The sequence below is a fragment of the Phyllostomus hastatus genome, unplaced genomic scaffold (genome assembly GCF_019186645.2).
Source record: "Phyllostomus hastatus isolate PE091 unplaced genomic scaffold, TTU_PhHast_1.1 phas_scaffold_129, whole genome shotgun sequence".
NCBI lineage: Eukaryota > Metazoa > Chordata > Mammalia > Chiroptera > Phyllostomidae > Phyllostomus > Phyllostomus hastatus.
In genome coordinates, this window is record NW_025334009.1 from 31117249 (window position 1) to 31133023 (window position 15775).

At 49.0% G+C, this 15775-nt stretch overlaps 1 pseudogene; it reads right to left on the bottom strand.

Annotated features, from left to right (window-relative positions):
• Positions 1-6550: 6550 nt before the first annotated feature.
• On the bottom strand, positions 6551-13053 carry LOC123830410 (annotated as a pseudogene).
• Between the last annotated feature and the right edge of the window lie 2722 nt (positions 13054-15775).

Sequence of the window (15775 nt, forward strand, 5' to 3'; positions counted from 1 at the left end):
GGATGTGATGGTGTGAGCCCCCTCTCTGGCCTGTGGCCTGTGGTCACGACCCGCCTCTGCTGAGCTGCTCCAGCTGCAGTGGTGTCTGACTTCTCTGCAGGCTGGCGGGTAAGTGGGCAGACCTGTCGGGGGCACAGCTACTGCAGGTCCAGCTGTGGGCATGAGCAAGCAGGCCATTCAAATGCTTGCTGCCCCATGCAGGGTGCCTCACTCTGGTCTTTCTCACACCCTCTTCTGGTTTTTCTTAGAGTCCCTGGGGCAAGTGAGGCTCACTGTGAAGCTCAGACTGTATCATGGAGGGGCAGGTCTGCCTTGCCCGGTGAGCCCCCTGTCAGTCACCAGCAGGGACATCTTGCTTGGCTGTTACAAATAAAAGAGGAGGCAGGGCTGTCAGAGCAGGCAGACTTAGTCTTTGGTTCCCTTCCCTCTCTTTCTGGTCCCTCTTCAGTCTACAGTTGCCTCCTTCTAGAAAGAAGTGACAAATTAACCACCTCTGGTGAAGGAGAGAAAGGACAAGGCAAAAAGCCCCTCCCCCCCACGCCTCCCTCCCCCACCCCGTGACTGAGTCTGTGGTAGTGAAGGTCAAGGAGGTGGTGATCTCAGTCAGCCTCAGCATGTGCAGTGTCAGGGCCGGGGAGTCCTGCTGGCTTAGCAAGCAGGAGATAGCAGGAAGTCTGGCGGGAGTGCAGACTGAGTCATCTTGGGATACTGGAGTGCAGGGTAGTCACTCCATGAGTGGTGAGCACCTTGAGGGAGGCCAACGTCACTGATGTGTCTGGAAAGTGAGTCAAGGACCCACAGAATAGAGATCTTTGCATTCCTGGGAATGGCTTCCTCTGTTGCCTTGTTCTGATATGTTTTCTCCCGTGAGTGACCTCAAAGGAACGTCAGCTTTACAACTGATGTGTCTTCAGCAAAATGAGCAAGTGTGTATCAAAGCCCCAAAGGATGGAACGTGTGGGTTTCAGAGGCTGAGAACTCTTCTTCCCTGCTGCTCTCCCACCCTCCCTTTCTCTTTGCCTCCCTCCCTGCTTCCTTGCCTCCCTCTCCTCCTTCCCCCCTCCCTCCCCCTCCCTTCTATTATGCCTATGTTCATTTTTCAAATACTTATTAAGTAGCTACTGTGGGCCAGGCAGTGTGGCCTGGGGACACAGTGATGAATGAGACACAGATCGTCTACTTTCACAGGACACTAAATGAACCCAGTCCTATGGGCTGTGGACGCATTTAACAGAGGTCTCAGCAGGACTTGAAGGACTGAGGAAGGCTTCTTTGAGGACATGTAGGATGAGACAGAAAGGATGGGAAGTTTACCAGGGAAGATAGTTCCAAGCAGAGGGGACAGAGGAAGCAGAGTTTGATGACTTTAGGAAACAGTGCAGTTAGTGTGGGCTAAGAGAGGGGAGTGAAAGGGAAGGGCAGGATTCAGGTCAGGCAGGGCCAGGGAGGCCCCTCCAAGGACCCCTGGCTTTGTTGTAAGAACAGTACTTAGGCAGGGGTGGGGGTGGGGGGAAGACTGGCCACCCCCCTCCCTGTGACTCCCTCAGGGGAGTTTTGAGATTCTTCTTGTGGAGTGTTCTGATCTCCTCATCCTCACACCTGCATGAGGGTGAGAGCCTGTGCGGAGAAGCTCAGGAGTCAGAGAGAAGCTCAGGACCAGATGTCCTGCTCTCAGAGGCTGGCTTCCAGGTGTCGTCCTGCCCTTACCCACTGTGGGTGACTGGGCGCAGGTGCTTCAGTTCCCTTTACCGTAAAATGGGTCGATTAAGCCTTGGATCAGTGTGTCGAGTTTCTCAGGATGAACAATACCTGTGGTTAGAGGGGAGCCTTGTGTTCCGTCAATGGAAAAACCTAGATGGAGACTGTTGACTGGCCCCCACCAGGCCAGAAAACCCCAGGGTCATAGAAACACAGTAGCCTCTTCATTGTGAGGTGGCACCTTACTCAAGGAATTGGAAAAACCCCAAGGAGACAATCAAGTAGTCCCCAGGTACTTTGGTATAATGGAAGGAGTCCAGGCTTTGGAGCCAAAAAGATCTGGACTTGTATTATGGATCTGCCACTAGACGTGTGGCTTTGGGCAAGGCACTTAACCTCTCTGAGCCTCCTGTCATCATCTGTAGCTAGGGAACAATTGCAATTAGCTACCCTTATCCAGTTGTTTCAAGGATTATAGATGGTGTTTGTAAGATGCTTACCATGGAGGAAGGTGAAAGCAGCCCTTCAGTATTTGGCAGAGGCAGGAAAATGTTCAAGCTGCCTGAGGCAGGGTGTTTTCTGTTTTTAGTGCCCTGCACTAGTCCTTTATCAGTCAACTGTCACTGCTAGGAAGTCTTGCCTTGTATCTCTGTGTGTGGCAGCTGAACCCATCTCCCTTGATTTGCCCTAAGTGAGCCTGGCAGCCACCAGGCACCATCACTGGAGAGAGCAGCCCAGAGCCATGGCCACCTACAGGACCTCTCCAGTAGGTCCCACTAAAGAGCTTACAGAGGACAGGGGACACTGGTCCCACTGAAACAGCTGGTGAGCTGCCTGGATTCAGTCATGTCATGTGGAGGCACAGATACCCCCTGCTCCCTTCACTGTCCTTGGGCCATACACCAAGACCTCCAGGTGCAAGCACTAACCTTCCCAGGAGCAGGGTAGGAGAGACCAACCCTGCATGAGCAAGGGACCAGGATGAGGGGTTTCTAGGGCTATGAACACACACACACATGAACATGGACACACAAGAAAACACATGATTATATAACATACAGAAAACCAGAGACCTCCAGACACTCGAGTACGTGATAATGTTATTTAACTTTCCCACACCTCAGGTCTCTTGTCTATGAACATGGATGATAATAAAATGGAAATGTTAGGATGACACACAAGGTGTGTGGAACACGGCCTGGCCCAGAGCCGGCACGCAGTTTTCGGTAGCACTGACGTATCATGATAGAAACGCTCACAGGACACAGACACACAGCACATGCACAGGCAACACAGCACACCCAGACCAGCAGGATCAACCACAGACACACACACACACACACACACACACACACACACACAGAGTCTGACCGCAGGCACAATGCGCAGGTGCCCAGCCAGGAGAAGCCCCACTGGTGGCAGCGTGGTAGGGCACATGGTTTGGCCCTGGTTGAACTGGGCTGGTCTGTTTCAGCTGGACTGCAGCAAACAAGAAGAAATTGCTCTGCAAATTCAAATGAGCAGAATTATGAGATGGAGCATGGAGGGAACCCAGGGAGAGAGGGAAGGTGTGAGGAGAGTCAGAAAGCTCGGCCTGCCCTGGTTGGTGTGGCTCAATGGATTGAGCACTGGCCTACAGACGAAAAAGATCGCTAGTTCGATTCCCACTTAGGACACATGCCTGGGCTGCGGGTCAGGTCCCCAGTTGGAGGCATGCAAGAGGCAACCAATCGGTTTCTCTCACACATCAATGTTTCTCTCCCTCCTTTCCTCTGTCTCTAAAAATAAATAAATAAAATATTAAAAAACAAAAACAACAAAAAGAGATCTGGGCCCGAGAGATCAAAGCCTCTTTTTAAAAGGTCAGATAGTCTCTTTTAAGCTGTCTAATGGCTGGGCCTGCAGCGTGTGCCTACCCTCCCCCATCCCAGCTCTTCGGCAGAAGGCGTATTACTAGCAGCACCTGACATGACCGGCATTTGGAGATGAACAGAGAACGAGGGACGTGTTGTCTAGTTTAGCCACACTCAGAGACAAAGGACAGGAGATGTGGAATTCAGTGGGAGCAGGAAATGAGAGCAAGCTGACCAGGAGAAAGGGAGGGGGCCTGAGGCCACCTGAGGATATCATGCAGAATAGGAATCTGGGCCATCACAATGGCCAGAGGCTGCGAGACCATCCAGGTGGCCAACCTCTGAACTCTAAACAGAGCAGAAATAGGAGCAGGTATGTCAAACTCCCTCTAAAACAATATCCCCACCTGCTAAGGGAGGCGGGGGGGAGGGGTGTGGGAACTGTGTGAGGTTAGTAGGAGAAGACTGTGTGCAGTGTGTGCTGGGCAGCGAGAAGATTCCACATAGTCAACTTGAACTCAGTGCAGGTGATATCTTGAGGGAGGTCCTCAGGAACCGTCTCTGTGATTTATCGGGAGATTTCCTGTGCTCCCACACTGGTTCTCTTTAAGAGGGGCCTGTGAGTGGCCCTCGGATAATTAGTCCCTATCACCTTTCTTTCAAGGATGAAGCCACCCCATAGCTTTGTGATTAACACACACTGACTCTGGGTGTCAGGAGGTATTAAGGGAGGGGATCAGGTGCTTTTGAAGAAAAGGTGGCCATCTGGACCGTGCAGGTGCAAGGTGGCTGGGCTGGAAGGTGCCAGATGGTTTGGTTCTTTGAAGACAAAATAGGGAAGACAGATGACAGATGGGCAGATGTTGAGTCTTTGTGAAAGGGGTTGGCCCAGGTGAAACAAAGACTTTTTTTTTTGTATTTAAAGTTGGCCTGAGTACAAGGATTTCGTCACTATTTATTACCTGCCTTTCAAACTTTGCCCACAAACACCATAGGAATTTCTTTACGAGCGATTAGTTTGGAAATAACTCAGGCAATAAAAAGAAGAGAAAGGACAGGCCAGGCAGACCGACCCTCCCTTATCTGCAACTCCAGAAGATAAACCAGCTCTGAAAACTGTTTTAAATGACTCACTTTGGCAGCACAGCCTGAACTGAACTGGCCTGAAGCTCTTTGTTGTCTCTGTCTCATGGAGTGTGAACGCTGGTGCAGAAATGTTGGTACATTTGACTATTGGGCACTGCACTAGACCCCACCAGGATCTTACATAATACAGGCAATAGACAGTACATTAACTCTCTAAAATCCCAAAATTTCTGGATTCTGAAACTCGTCTGGCCCCCAGGGCTTTTGGACAGGTCCCACCCATGGCCAGGGATGGCCGAGAATGAGTGCTTGGCAGGCTGCCTGGTGGTGGGTCTCAGCATGGGGGCACGGGATGTGTAGGTGTGAGAGACCGGGAGAGGTCCCAAGGAAAGGTTGCAGCTCTTTGTATGGGCACATTTGGGGGGGTGTGAAGCACACTTGGGGAGGGGGTATAGGGGCACATTTGGGCGGGGTGGGGGGCAGGAGTACAGTCCCAGGCTGGTTCCATCTGACTCGAGGTATGAAATAAACAAAGAGGGAGAGAAACACTTAGGAAAGCCATCCTCCTGGAAGAAATGATAATTCACTTTGAAGTTGTGCTAACAATGAAAACGTTTTTGATGGGAATTTTTTAAAAAGACCCATTCTATGGAGTCCACCTGCAAGGCCACTCCTGTGCTCTTTAAAACACATTTCAGAAATCTGGGGTGAGATTTCATTGTCCCTAGACTCACCTTTCTTGTCCCCATCAGGGGGTCCTCAGTCCTGTAGCCCCACAGTATCCCTCCCTGGGGGAGGTGCTGGTGAGGAAGAAGGCCGAGGTAAGGGGGGAAAGACTCGCTGGGGGAAGAGCCAGGGGAAGAGCCATAAACAGACTCCAATCTCCCTGTGCTTCTCACTGAGTGCTCCTGAGCTCCCCTGAAGAGCGGCAGTAGCAGCACAGCCCCAGAGCTGTTGGTATCCCCAGGACATAGCATCTGGTGAGAGAAGTGGTGGCTGCCCAGGAGTAGCAAAGTCTCATCAGGCTCCGAGCTTCAGAGCAGCCCGATGAGAAAGGCTAAATAAGTAAATAAATAAGCACACACACTGAGAGTTCTCATAATAAAGAAGGAAACATTTTTTGGACAATTTTTAAAAATACAGCTCAATTCCAAAGAAGTACCTTAGGTTGGGCTTATGCAGAGAGCCCTGAGTGATTTGCATCTTTAACAATGGTCTTGCCCAAGATAGAGAAGTACATTTTTTAAAAGGGTACATTGCTAGCCCTGGCCAGGTGGCTCAGTTGGTTGGAGCATCGTCCTGTCCACCAGAAAGGTTGTGGGCTCGATCCCTGGTCAGGGAGCATGTGGGAGGCAATGGATCCATGTGTCTCTCACATCGATGCTCTTCTCTCTCCTCTCTCATTCTCTTTCTCTCTCTAAAACCAACAAAGTTATCCTTGGGTGAGGATTTTAAAAAAAAGGAGTACATTGCTTTACTGCTTATGTTGCATATTCAAATGAATACAATACCCCTCCCAGTCCCCTTTTTAAAAGTAAGGCACATGAAAACCCTTCTGTGTAAGTTCCATATTATTTTAAACTTCCTATTGGCTAATAAAAATATTTCTACTATAGAATTGGAGATATATAGAAAAGCGCATGATGAATATTTTACATGCAGAATACCTGAAATGTTATTATATCTTACCTCATGGCATGATTAAACAGTCTCGAATCAAATGCTTGTATCTGAATGAGAATATGACTATTGTTACAACTGCAAAAATGTTAATCAGCTTACCCACATATGTACAGTTGGGCCGCCAAATATTAATGATACAAAGTCTAAGGGAAAAAGAGCATCTACTGCCTCTGTGCTCCACTTCATGAAAGGTAAGAGATTTGGCATTTTCAGTCTTTTTTCCCTGTAAATCATGTTGCTATTTGTAAAAGGCCAGTGTAATGCGATGCTGAAGCCTTGGAGAGATGCTGTTTACGAGATCCCTGAATCCAACTACCCCGATCCATCTTGTAGTGTCTAAACATATCTGTCAGCCTCTGGGGGAAACACAGGCATTTAGACAACCAAGACGATGCAGCCTCGGATGATGTTGTCAAAGGCAATTTGTCCCCGTGCGCGTCTGTCAGACTCTTGAATGAGGATGTTGTGAAACTGGCCGGAGAATGGATAGCCAGAATCTGAGAGTGCGTGCTTGCTTGCTTGAGCTCGTTCTCGTCAATCATCCCCGAGTTGGTGCGGAAGACATTCTGCCAGTCTGCGACACACTTTCAGACGCCTGTGACCTCGCTGAAGGTCACGCCAGCTTTGTTCTCGCGGTCAAACGCCGATAGGACTGACCCGCAGTCATGGGATTAGGTGGAGGCCAGGTGCTGTAGGACCGTGCTGCCGAATCAGCTCCGTGTTGGACGGCTGTCACCCGTCTCAATCCGCCTCCGGAACACCGACTGCAGGAGGCTCTGGCCCCGCAGCCCCGCGCCCGTGGCTGGGCCAGGGCCACACTATTGCTATGGTACATTTTACTCTGTTATAAATCTCATTATATATTGTTATTTTTTTCTTTGAACAGCCAATTATCTTTTACATACATTTTAAAATGAGGGAAAAAGTCTTTCACGTTTACCTTTCATTTGTTATTTCTGGTACATTTCGTTCTTTTTTTCCTCACTAGAGGATATGTTTATTGATTTTTTTATTGATTTTCAGAGAGAGAGGAAGGGAGAGAGTGAGAGAAACACAAAGTAATATAGAGAAATATCAATCGGTTGTCTCCCGCACGTGCCCCGAATGGGGATCAAACCGGCAGCCCCTTGGTGTGTGGAACGCCGCTGGACCACTGGAGCCACCTGGCCAGGGTGGCCTGTTTCATTCTTCTGCGCAGGTCCACGGTTCCATAGGAAGCATTTCTCTTCAAACTAAGAGAGTTCTAGTTACATTTATTGAAAACTTCCATTTCCACTTATTACAAACCTTCATAATATTTGGTGGACTAGATCTGTTGACAATAAATTCTGTCAGCTTCTGTTTATCTAAAAATGTCTTCACTTCAGTTTTGAAGGATATTTTCACTGCTCGCAGAGTACTGGATTGATTGCTTTTTCTTGTCAGCGGCTTGAAGATGCCATTCAATTATCTTGGAGCTTGCATTTTTTTTCCTGAGGATAAATTTATGGTAATCCTCATTTTTTCCCCTTTGTGGTGTGTGCCTTTCATTAGCCTTTAAGCTTTTCTCCTGATCCCTGGTCTTCAGCAGTGTGCCATCGTGTGGTTTTGTTTGCAGGCGCTCTCCCGCGCCACATCCGGGACAGCGGCCCCTGGCAGAAAGCCAGGCCCGTGGGGGGGCTCATTGTCTTTCCTGACTCTCCTCGGGCACAGCCCGGCACTACTGGTTGTCCCGTGTTTGGAAACAGCTGTTTTCTATGTTTGTCCAATTTTCTCATTTTTCATAGTGAGAAGACATCTGGTACTGGTTACTCTCTCATGACAAGAACGGGAAGATGACTTTTTAAGACAATCACATTCACAGCAGTGGTGACTCCAGGCATTTTGCACAAAGTCACGTGCAAAGGGACTCTGAGACCCAGAAAGGACTTTGGAGACCCTGAAGTGTGGAGAGGTGAAGGTGGTCACAGAGGCCTGGGGTACCAGTGCCTGGATCGCAGCAGGCCGCCTGGCAGTTCAGGTTGGAACAATGGTAATTTCTGGAGTGCAGGCTGAGAATAGGATCAGAAAAGGATCTGAGTACTTTCTATCTCAACGTTGTTTGCTTCTTTTTGAAGCAGAGAACCCAATACCAGATGGACCAGGGCCTTTTTCCCTAAGAAGTGGATCTCAACCTTGGCTACGTATTGAAATCACTGAGGGAGCTTTTTACAAATCCTGATGCTCAAGCTTTACTTTAAAAAAGTCAGTCCGTCTCTGGGGTGGGCCCAGGCATCCGTATTTTTTGAAGTTCCTTAGGTAATTCCAGCACAACCCCGTGGTTGAGCACCATTGCTTCAAGGTGTGCCACAGCCGGCACAGGGACTGTAGGTCTTTCTCCCTGGGGAGCTGTACTGGGTGCTCTGACTGTACCAGGGTACCGGGTGCGTATCTTACCTACTCATCAGCCTCTGCCTTTACTTTCGTAACAAATTCTCACCTTGCCCCTATTCTGCGCAGAAGGAGGCCCACGTGATGAGACTGTGAGTGAGGCCGGGTTGGATGTGCTTGCAGTGGGTGGGGGGGAGTACGGGTTCTGGAAGGGACAAAAAGGCAGAGGCAGAGCACAGGTGAAGAGGGAGTTGTAATTGCCCCATCCCTCCCTCCGACTCTCGCCTTCCTTCCTCTTCTCCAGGCCCAGACAAGTCTGGAGCTAGCCAGCTTGGCTGGCGACTGTCCAAGGTCTTCTACCCACACTGCCTGGCCACTGTCCTGCTTAAGTGCAATGAGAAGGCCCTGGAAGTCCCTTCCCACTTACTGAGGAAGTGTGGGCTGGTCTCCCAGGAACAGAGTCCCCAGACTTTCTGTGATGGAAAGTGCTGTGGGTCAGAGCTGCTGCCCTGCACCCAGAGTGACCAGGTCAATTGCTTCTCCTTTACAAACCTCAGTTTCCCCATCTGTAAAGCAGGGGGCTAAGCTGCATGGTGTCCCTGGTCCTCCAACTCTGATAACTGGGACATGTGCAGGCACCTTGTGTCCCTTTGGGACTGCTCCAGAACTCAGTTCTGGGGACCCCTTTCTCCTCAGAGATGTGTGACAGCTGTGGAGTTTGGGCGCTGATGTCCCCTCCTGAGCTTGCCAACTCTGAGGGACAGGTTGGAAATCCCTGGCAACTGAGAAGATGGCAGCTGGACTGTTGGATGTGAACCAGAGCATGTGGTGAAACTGGATCTTCACATGGACTTTCTTCTCTTTTCCTTTAAAACGTAGGAAAATGACTATTTTGTAAGGGTCACGATAAGGGCAGACTAAATGCTTTGGAAAAGACCACTCAGCACTTTCACTGGTGGCACAAGAAGGGGAAGACCCACTCTCTCTGGACTGAGCTTGTGCCATGGGGATTCCGGGTGACTGGGTGGGTCGAGGGTGGACAACCAGATGGAGGACACCATAAGAGAACCCCTACCTTGGGGGATGTCTGGGAGCTGAGAGAAGCTAGCATGGAAAAAGGGACTCTATGGGAGGGCTGAGCTGGGGGCTCCCCAGGGAGATGCTTGGAGCAGCGGTGGAGGGGAACTTCAGTGCCTGGAATAAGGCGCCAATGGGGGAGCCAGGTTTCCAGGCTGGGCCTCACGGGGGTGCTCTGGCAGGGGGCACTGCAGGCAAGCCACCACCAGAGATGCCCTCACAAGGACAATGGGCAGAAGAGGCAGCAGTGTTGGGCCTGGCTCTAGACCCCACATGGGATGGCACCTGGGAGCCTGCTTAGAAACATCTGGGGAGCACGACCTCCAGAGAGCCCAGATTCCCTGCTTGGGAAGTGCAGGACCTGGGGTAGAACTAGAAGTGTTCCTTCCTTTACAACGAGGGGCAGCTGAGACCCAGGGCGTGAAGGCTGCTCCTCAGCACTTCTCTTGTAGCACACAGAGATATGGCTCAGAACCAGCGAAGAGCTGACTATTCGAGCAAAGTGTGCAGGGCCCAGTGCCTTCGGGTGTGTTTGCAGGGTTGCTGCATGGTATCATCTTTGCTAACGATCCATCATGGGAATGTTTTCATGAACTGTGGCCCAGTTTGCATGGATTCTTTTGTTGACTTCTGCTTGGTAACCAGGATACCACTGTCCAGGCTTATCCCTCACATTTGCGGGGCCCCGGCCAAGGGTGCAAGTGGAGGTCTACCCACTTCAAGTTCAGCTAACAACCAAATTCAACAGCAATGTGAATTATTTAATATTGCAAAATGTTCCTTAGCTACCATAGATATACAAATGCTGTGAAGGCAGCACTAGTTAATGAGAACATCGAGAATCACATATTTGGAACATGAAGAGAAGCAAGAAAGTGAATGCTCGGCACTCCTGGGAAATTATTTTCTGTTGTGCAAGGGTCTGTTGCGTTCACGCTCTCTCAGAGGAAGGACTGAGGAAGTTAATATGCCTTTTCTTGACCCAAGTGCTTCTGTTGCCATCTGAGCATGCTGCCAATCTCTGGTGCCACACCTTCACAGAGCTCTGTCACCTTTGTCTTGAGAATTCAGAGCGAAAGGTCTGGAAACGGATTCTCCTGGGCTCTAAGTGGTGCTCTTCCAGGGGGTGGGTGTTGAGGGTTTTGTGTGTGTTTGTAATATGTGGGGCGCCTGAAAACATGGGGCCCCTCTTGCTGGATCATTATTGTTGTATTTCATGTGATTTTATCTTCGGATCTTAGATACAGAAATTTTAGTTCTGCTTATTCCTCAGCTCATAATACATTGTCATCTTTGGTGTGTCCAAGGGCCTCTTAACATTGGACTTGAAATTCAGGATGAAGTTTTCAGAGCACTATCAAATTGGAGCCGTGATGTTCAACCAGGGTGCCGCCAGTGGAACACTAGTGTGGGGCAAGTGTTTCAAAAACACACAACACCTGACCATTTGGTCAGGGGCGCTGACTTCTTTTCCCTGAGATTGTCGAATGAAAACAATGATGACAGCCAACACAACTACAGTTGTTTGGTGTGAATGAATCCAAATTATACCTGTTTTTTGGTTTGATTGGAAAAATATATAATTTTTGGTGTGCTAATTATTTCAGTAATTAGTTTATGTGTGCCAAGAGATGAAAAAGGTTGGAAATCACCGAATTAGACTAAGCAGACTGCTCAGGTGATGGTTCTCATGTATTTTGAGAAATATGACAAAATTAGTTTAAGATAGAGTCAACTTGAATCTTGGATTTTAAAAATCAAATCTATTTTCAGCTTTTTTCTTTAATATTAGTCAATAAGCTATTGAAGATCAGGGGAGTGCCCCGTCTGGATGTGGGCGAGTGTTTCCAGAGGCCGGTGTCCGGGTGTCCCCCGAGGAGAACACAGGGACCAAGGAGAGGTGCCGGAGCTTGAGCACCGGGCAGCCTCCACTGAAGACTGTGCCGTTCGGCTCATCCTGCATCCCCACCGCTGGCTTGTCCGCTGTGGCGGTCCTGGCAGTCAGCCACCCGCCGGTATTCTCTGAGTTAGGCTTGATTTGTTTTCAGCCTCTGGCTGTCCATTCAGTCATCATAGCTGGCACTTCGTGAGCCTCAATGACGTTTCTGGTGTGGCCTCAAACACCATGGTCTGCCTGTGCCTTCTGTGCCCACCTCCCCCATGTCACCCCTATTGTCTTCCCTAAAGGCCAAGGCTTGTGCTTATGGAAGCCCTCCCTTGGCTATCAATCCCGGCAATGGAGAACACAGCTGGGGGTGAGAGCACTACAACAAGCCGATCTTGCATGGCAGCCCTGGGAGTGTGCTGCTCAGCTGTTCCTTCAAGAGGGGGCCTGCCAACAGGGGCAGATCCTTCAGCTGCAGAGCCTTCAGGATCTGTTGCTGTTTGAGCTGAGAGTACACTCTCCTGGGCAGCAATAGCCTGTGGCTGTTCAGTCAGGGGCACCGGGGCCTGACAATCTCTGTCCAGTGCGAGACTCCTCTAATGGGTAGTCTTTGTTCCAAAGCTCCCCATTGGTGGTCAAGATTCTCCTGGGTCTGTTCCGCTCTGAGTCTCTCCCCGCCTACTTCTGCTCCTCCTTCCCTTTCCTTCACAGTTATCACCCCCAATAATTTTTTGTATGCCTAACTCCATGCTGATGTCTGCTTCCTGGAGGAGCTGACATAAGTGAGAAGGACTGTGTTTAAAAAGACACATGTGGCTTTCAGCTGTTGGCAAAGAAGGGTTTGAGGCTGGAGTGGGCCAACAGTGTCCTGCCCAGAGCACTTGCCCATTAGAGCTTGGCTTGAGCCAGGAGTGAAGTGCGGGGAGGTGTGAGCCTCTTGGTTTCGGTGCTTCCCTACACCCAGCCCCTTTTCTCAGAGCCCAGGAAGCCTGAGATCTAGGCCTGCTGCCCACCTCCCTCCTTAAGCCATTATTTGCTGTCCACATTCAAGACTTGTGGGGTCTTGCAACAGGTGGAGTGCAGCAGGAAAGAAACTGGTGCTGACACCTTTCCATTTAGCCAATCGCCTACATATCAGTTCCCATCTGTTGTTAATTACACATGCCAATATCTCTTAAATGTCTATCTGCATCTTTAGAATGTAAGCCCTGTGTGCAAAGGGACCCTGTCTGATGTGAAACCAAAAAGGGTATCAGAAATGTAACAGTTACTCAATAATATTAGTTGATGAATAAGTAAATGAAGAATATTCACTTTTTATGCTTCTAGCAGCTATAAGCGAACCAAGGACCAAAAGGCACCCCGACTGTTTAGTATTTCATCCAAAAATATACCCCCCATGACTACCTTCCTAAAGGCCATGGTCCCTGTAGTCTGTTCACCCTCTCACTTCACCTCTGAGCAACCCTTTCCTCCTGAATATCTGTTGCTGTGCTGGAGATGACATTCCCATATTTCCACTTTGTAAAATTCCTTAGAGAAAGCTTGTTTCCCCATCCCTGCACATGGACTTCCCCAAGAGGCTAAAGCCAGCTCTGTGTGTGTTGGCCAATATGCTTAGGGTACCTGAGATTACTCCTAATTCAGGAAAGCCTGCAAGATGACATTCCAAACAGAGCTCCTCCCACCTTCTTTCCTTTAAATAATTACAGGTCTCTTCCTCCCGAGGCGCTGAAAGAAGTTCCCCATGGGGCAAAGTCCCTCGGAGGTGAACTGAGCTCACGAGCTCAGGTGCATTCGGAGTTTCAGAGCCATCCTCTGCCAGTGATCACAAGCACTGAGTACACCACCAAATAGAGCCCTGGAAAAAGTCCTGTGTTCCTTTCCTCCTCGGTCACCTCAGGACACTAAGCCAATGAAAGGGCAAGTTGCCAGGGATGAGTCCTTTCAACAAGAGTCTGTTTCTACCTGAATCTCACTCACTCACCTGCTTTATCTCCCAGAAAAACTTTATTTATGTAAGAGGAAATTTCTTAAAGAGCAGGGTGGGAAAGATTAGACTCATTTAATCACTTATCCACTCAACAAACGTTCATGACATGTGTACCATGTACCAGCAATTGTGCTAAAGGCTGAGGATGCAGCAGTGAACAAAACAGAGAAGGTCTCTATTCTCACAAAGCTTATGCTGGAACAGAGAGGAAAGACCGTAAACAAGCAGGGGATAAATGAGCGAGACAATTTCTAATAGTAACGAGTTCCAGAAAGAAAATCAAACATAATGTGACGGAGAGAATGGGCTCTCTGGGCCGAGGCACTTGCTGTGGACAGAGTTATTAATTTGGGTTGGTGGTCAGCAAAGAACTCAACAAAGAGGTGTGTTTTTAGCTCATACCCAAGAAGCTAGGCATACAAAGATCTACAAGTAGAGTGTCCTAGGTAGATGAAAGAGCAAGGGCCAAGGTTCTATGATGGGAATAAGCTAGGTATTTTTGAGGAATCAAGAGTTAGTCCAAGTGGCTGAAGTGCAATGGACTTTGGGGAGGGGAAGAGGTCAGAAATACAGATTATGCAATAAAAATAACCAACCTCTCATACTAAGGGAAACTTCTACTAGTTCATGCCCATCTCCTCCTGAGGCACCCAACACAAGGGGCCCATTGATAACAGGATGTGGGACCTGGGCTGATTTTTGTCACTTCCACACTCACACATATATGCAGGCATATGCAGAAGCCTTCATTCCCACCAAGCTTCTGGCTGGTCTCTAACACACTGACTCTCACCTTGGCCAAGTCAATAGAAGTGGCTTTGCAAACTTGGCATTCCAAACCAACTACAGAATTCCTCATATAAATAATCTGTGCTCTATCAGAGGGAAGTGGCTAGCTCTCTATGCTTTCCAGTGATGCCACTGACTCCCACAGGAAGTCTTTTGCTCTGTTGCATTAGGCCACAGACCAAATCCAATTCAAAGAATTAACACCAGATCTTCTCACTGATCAAGCCAGGGCTTTGCAGAGTTCTGCAGCACCTCCACTCATTTCCCCCAGTGATAGTGGCTTCTCCTACTTTCTGTTGACTGTTAGTGCCAGAAGAGTTATTTGAGACTCATGCTTCCCACCCACTGAAGGAATCTCAGGGCCAGCGTCCCTGTCAGGCAGCCATCCACTCTTGGCTGGATTGTTCCTCCATGGGGGAGTTCACCTTCCTCTGAAGGACTTGGCCCCTTTGATGGACAACTTCAGTTATTGGAAAACTTCCCTACCTATTCAAGGTACATTTATCTTCCAATAATATTCATCTCTTTCTTCTTGCCATATTAGAACCAGGATCCATTTAAAATTTTAATTTTAACTTAACATCATGTCATGAGCACTTTCTCATGTTATCAGATATTCTTGGGAAACACAGGGCTTACAACAGCTGCATGACACTCCATCACGGAAATGCAGCATAATTCATTGAATCATCGTCTTATTGTTGGCAAAGGGTTGCTTCAAGATCATCCCATCTGAGTTTCTTATTTTCCAGATGAGAAGAGTACATTCCCTGAAGCTGGTCATTCGTCTAAGCGTGGCCAGCTGGTCAGAGGCTTGGGCAGGACCTGGCACTCCAGGCTCGGGCCTCTGCTCTTGCTGTCATCACACGCTGCCTCCTGGGCCTCTGCGAGGCACTTTTTGGAACCTAACTGTAGGGCACTGCCTACATTCCTTCTAAATTACATTTTGTAATTTGGGGCCCATTATTCCTGCCTGTCAAGCAAGATCATTTCTATCTTCTTTCGTATAACCATTAGCTAATGAGGGGCGCTGTGGCCAACATCAGAAATCGAGGCGTGTTCCTTTATCAAGATGTGCTCCCTAAATCACCTCTGTGCCAAGGAAAGGGAATGATTTTCATAACTTTTATCAGATAATCCCCATAGTCACCAGCAATCACAGGGAAGGGTGCTAATTAGCATACTTCAGTCCATGTTTCTCAGGGATCCCCTGGGTTCTGACATTCTGTGACTGGCATCCCTGAGGGTGCCTGGGCTCTGCCCTAGGGCCTTTGCTCACAAGATGGAAGAGGAGTAATTACCGGGTAGAGAAGAGAGGAAGAGGGGAGAACTAACGTTTACGACCAGCTGTGAGCCCAGCTC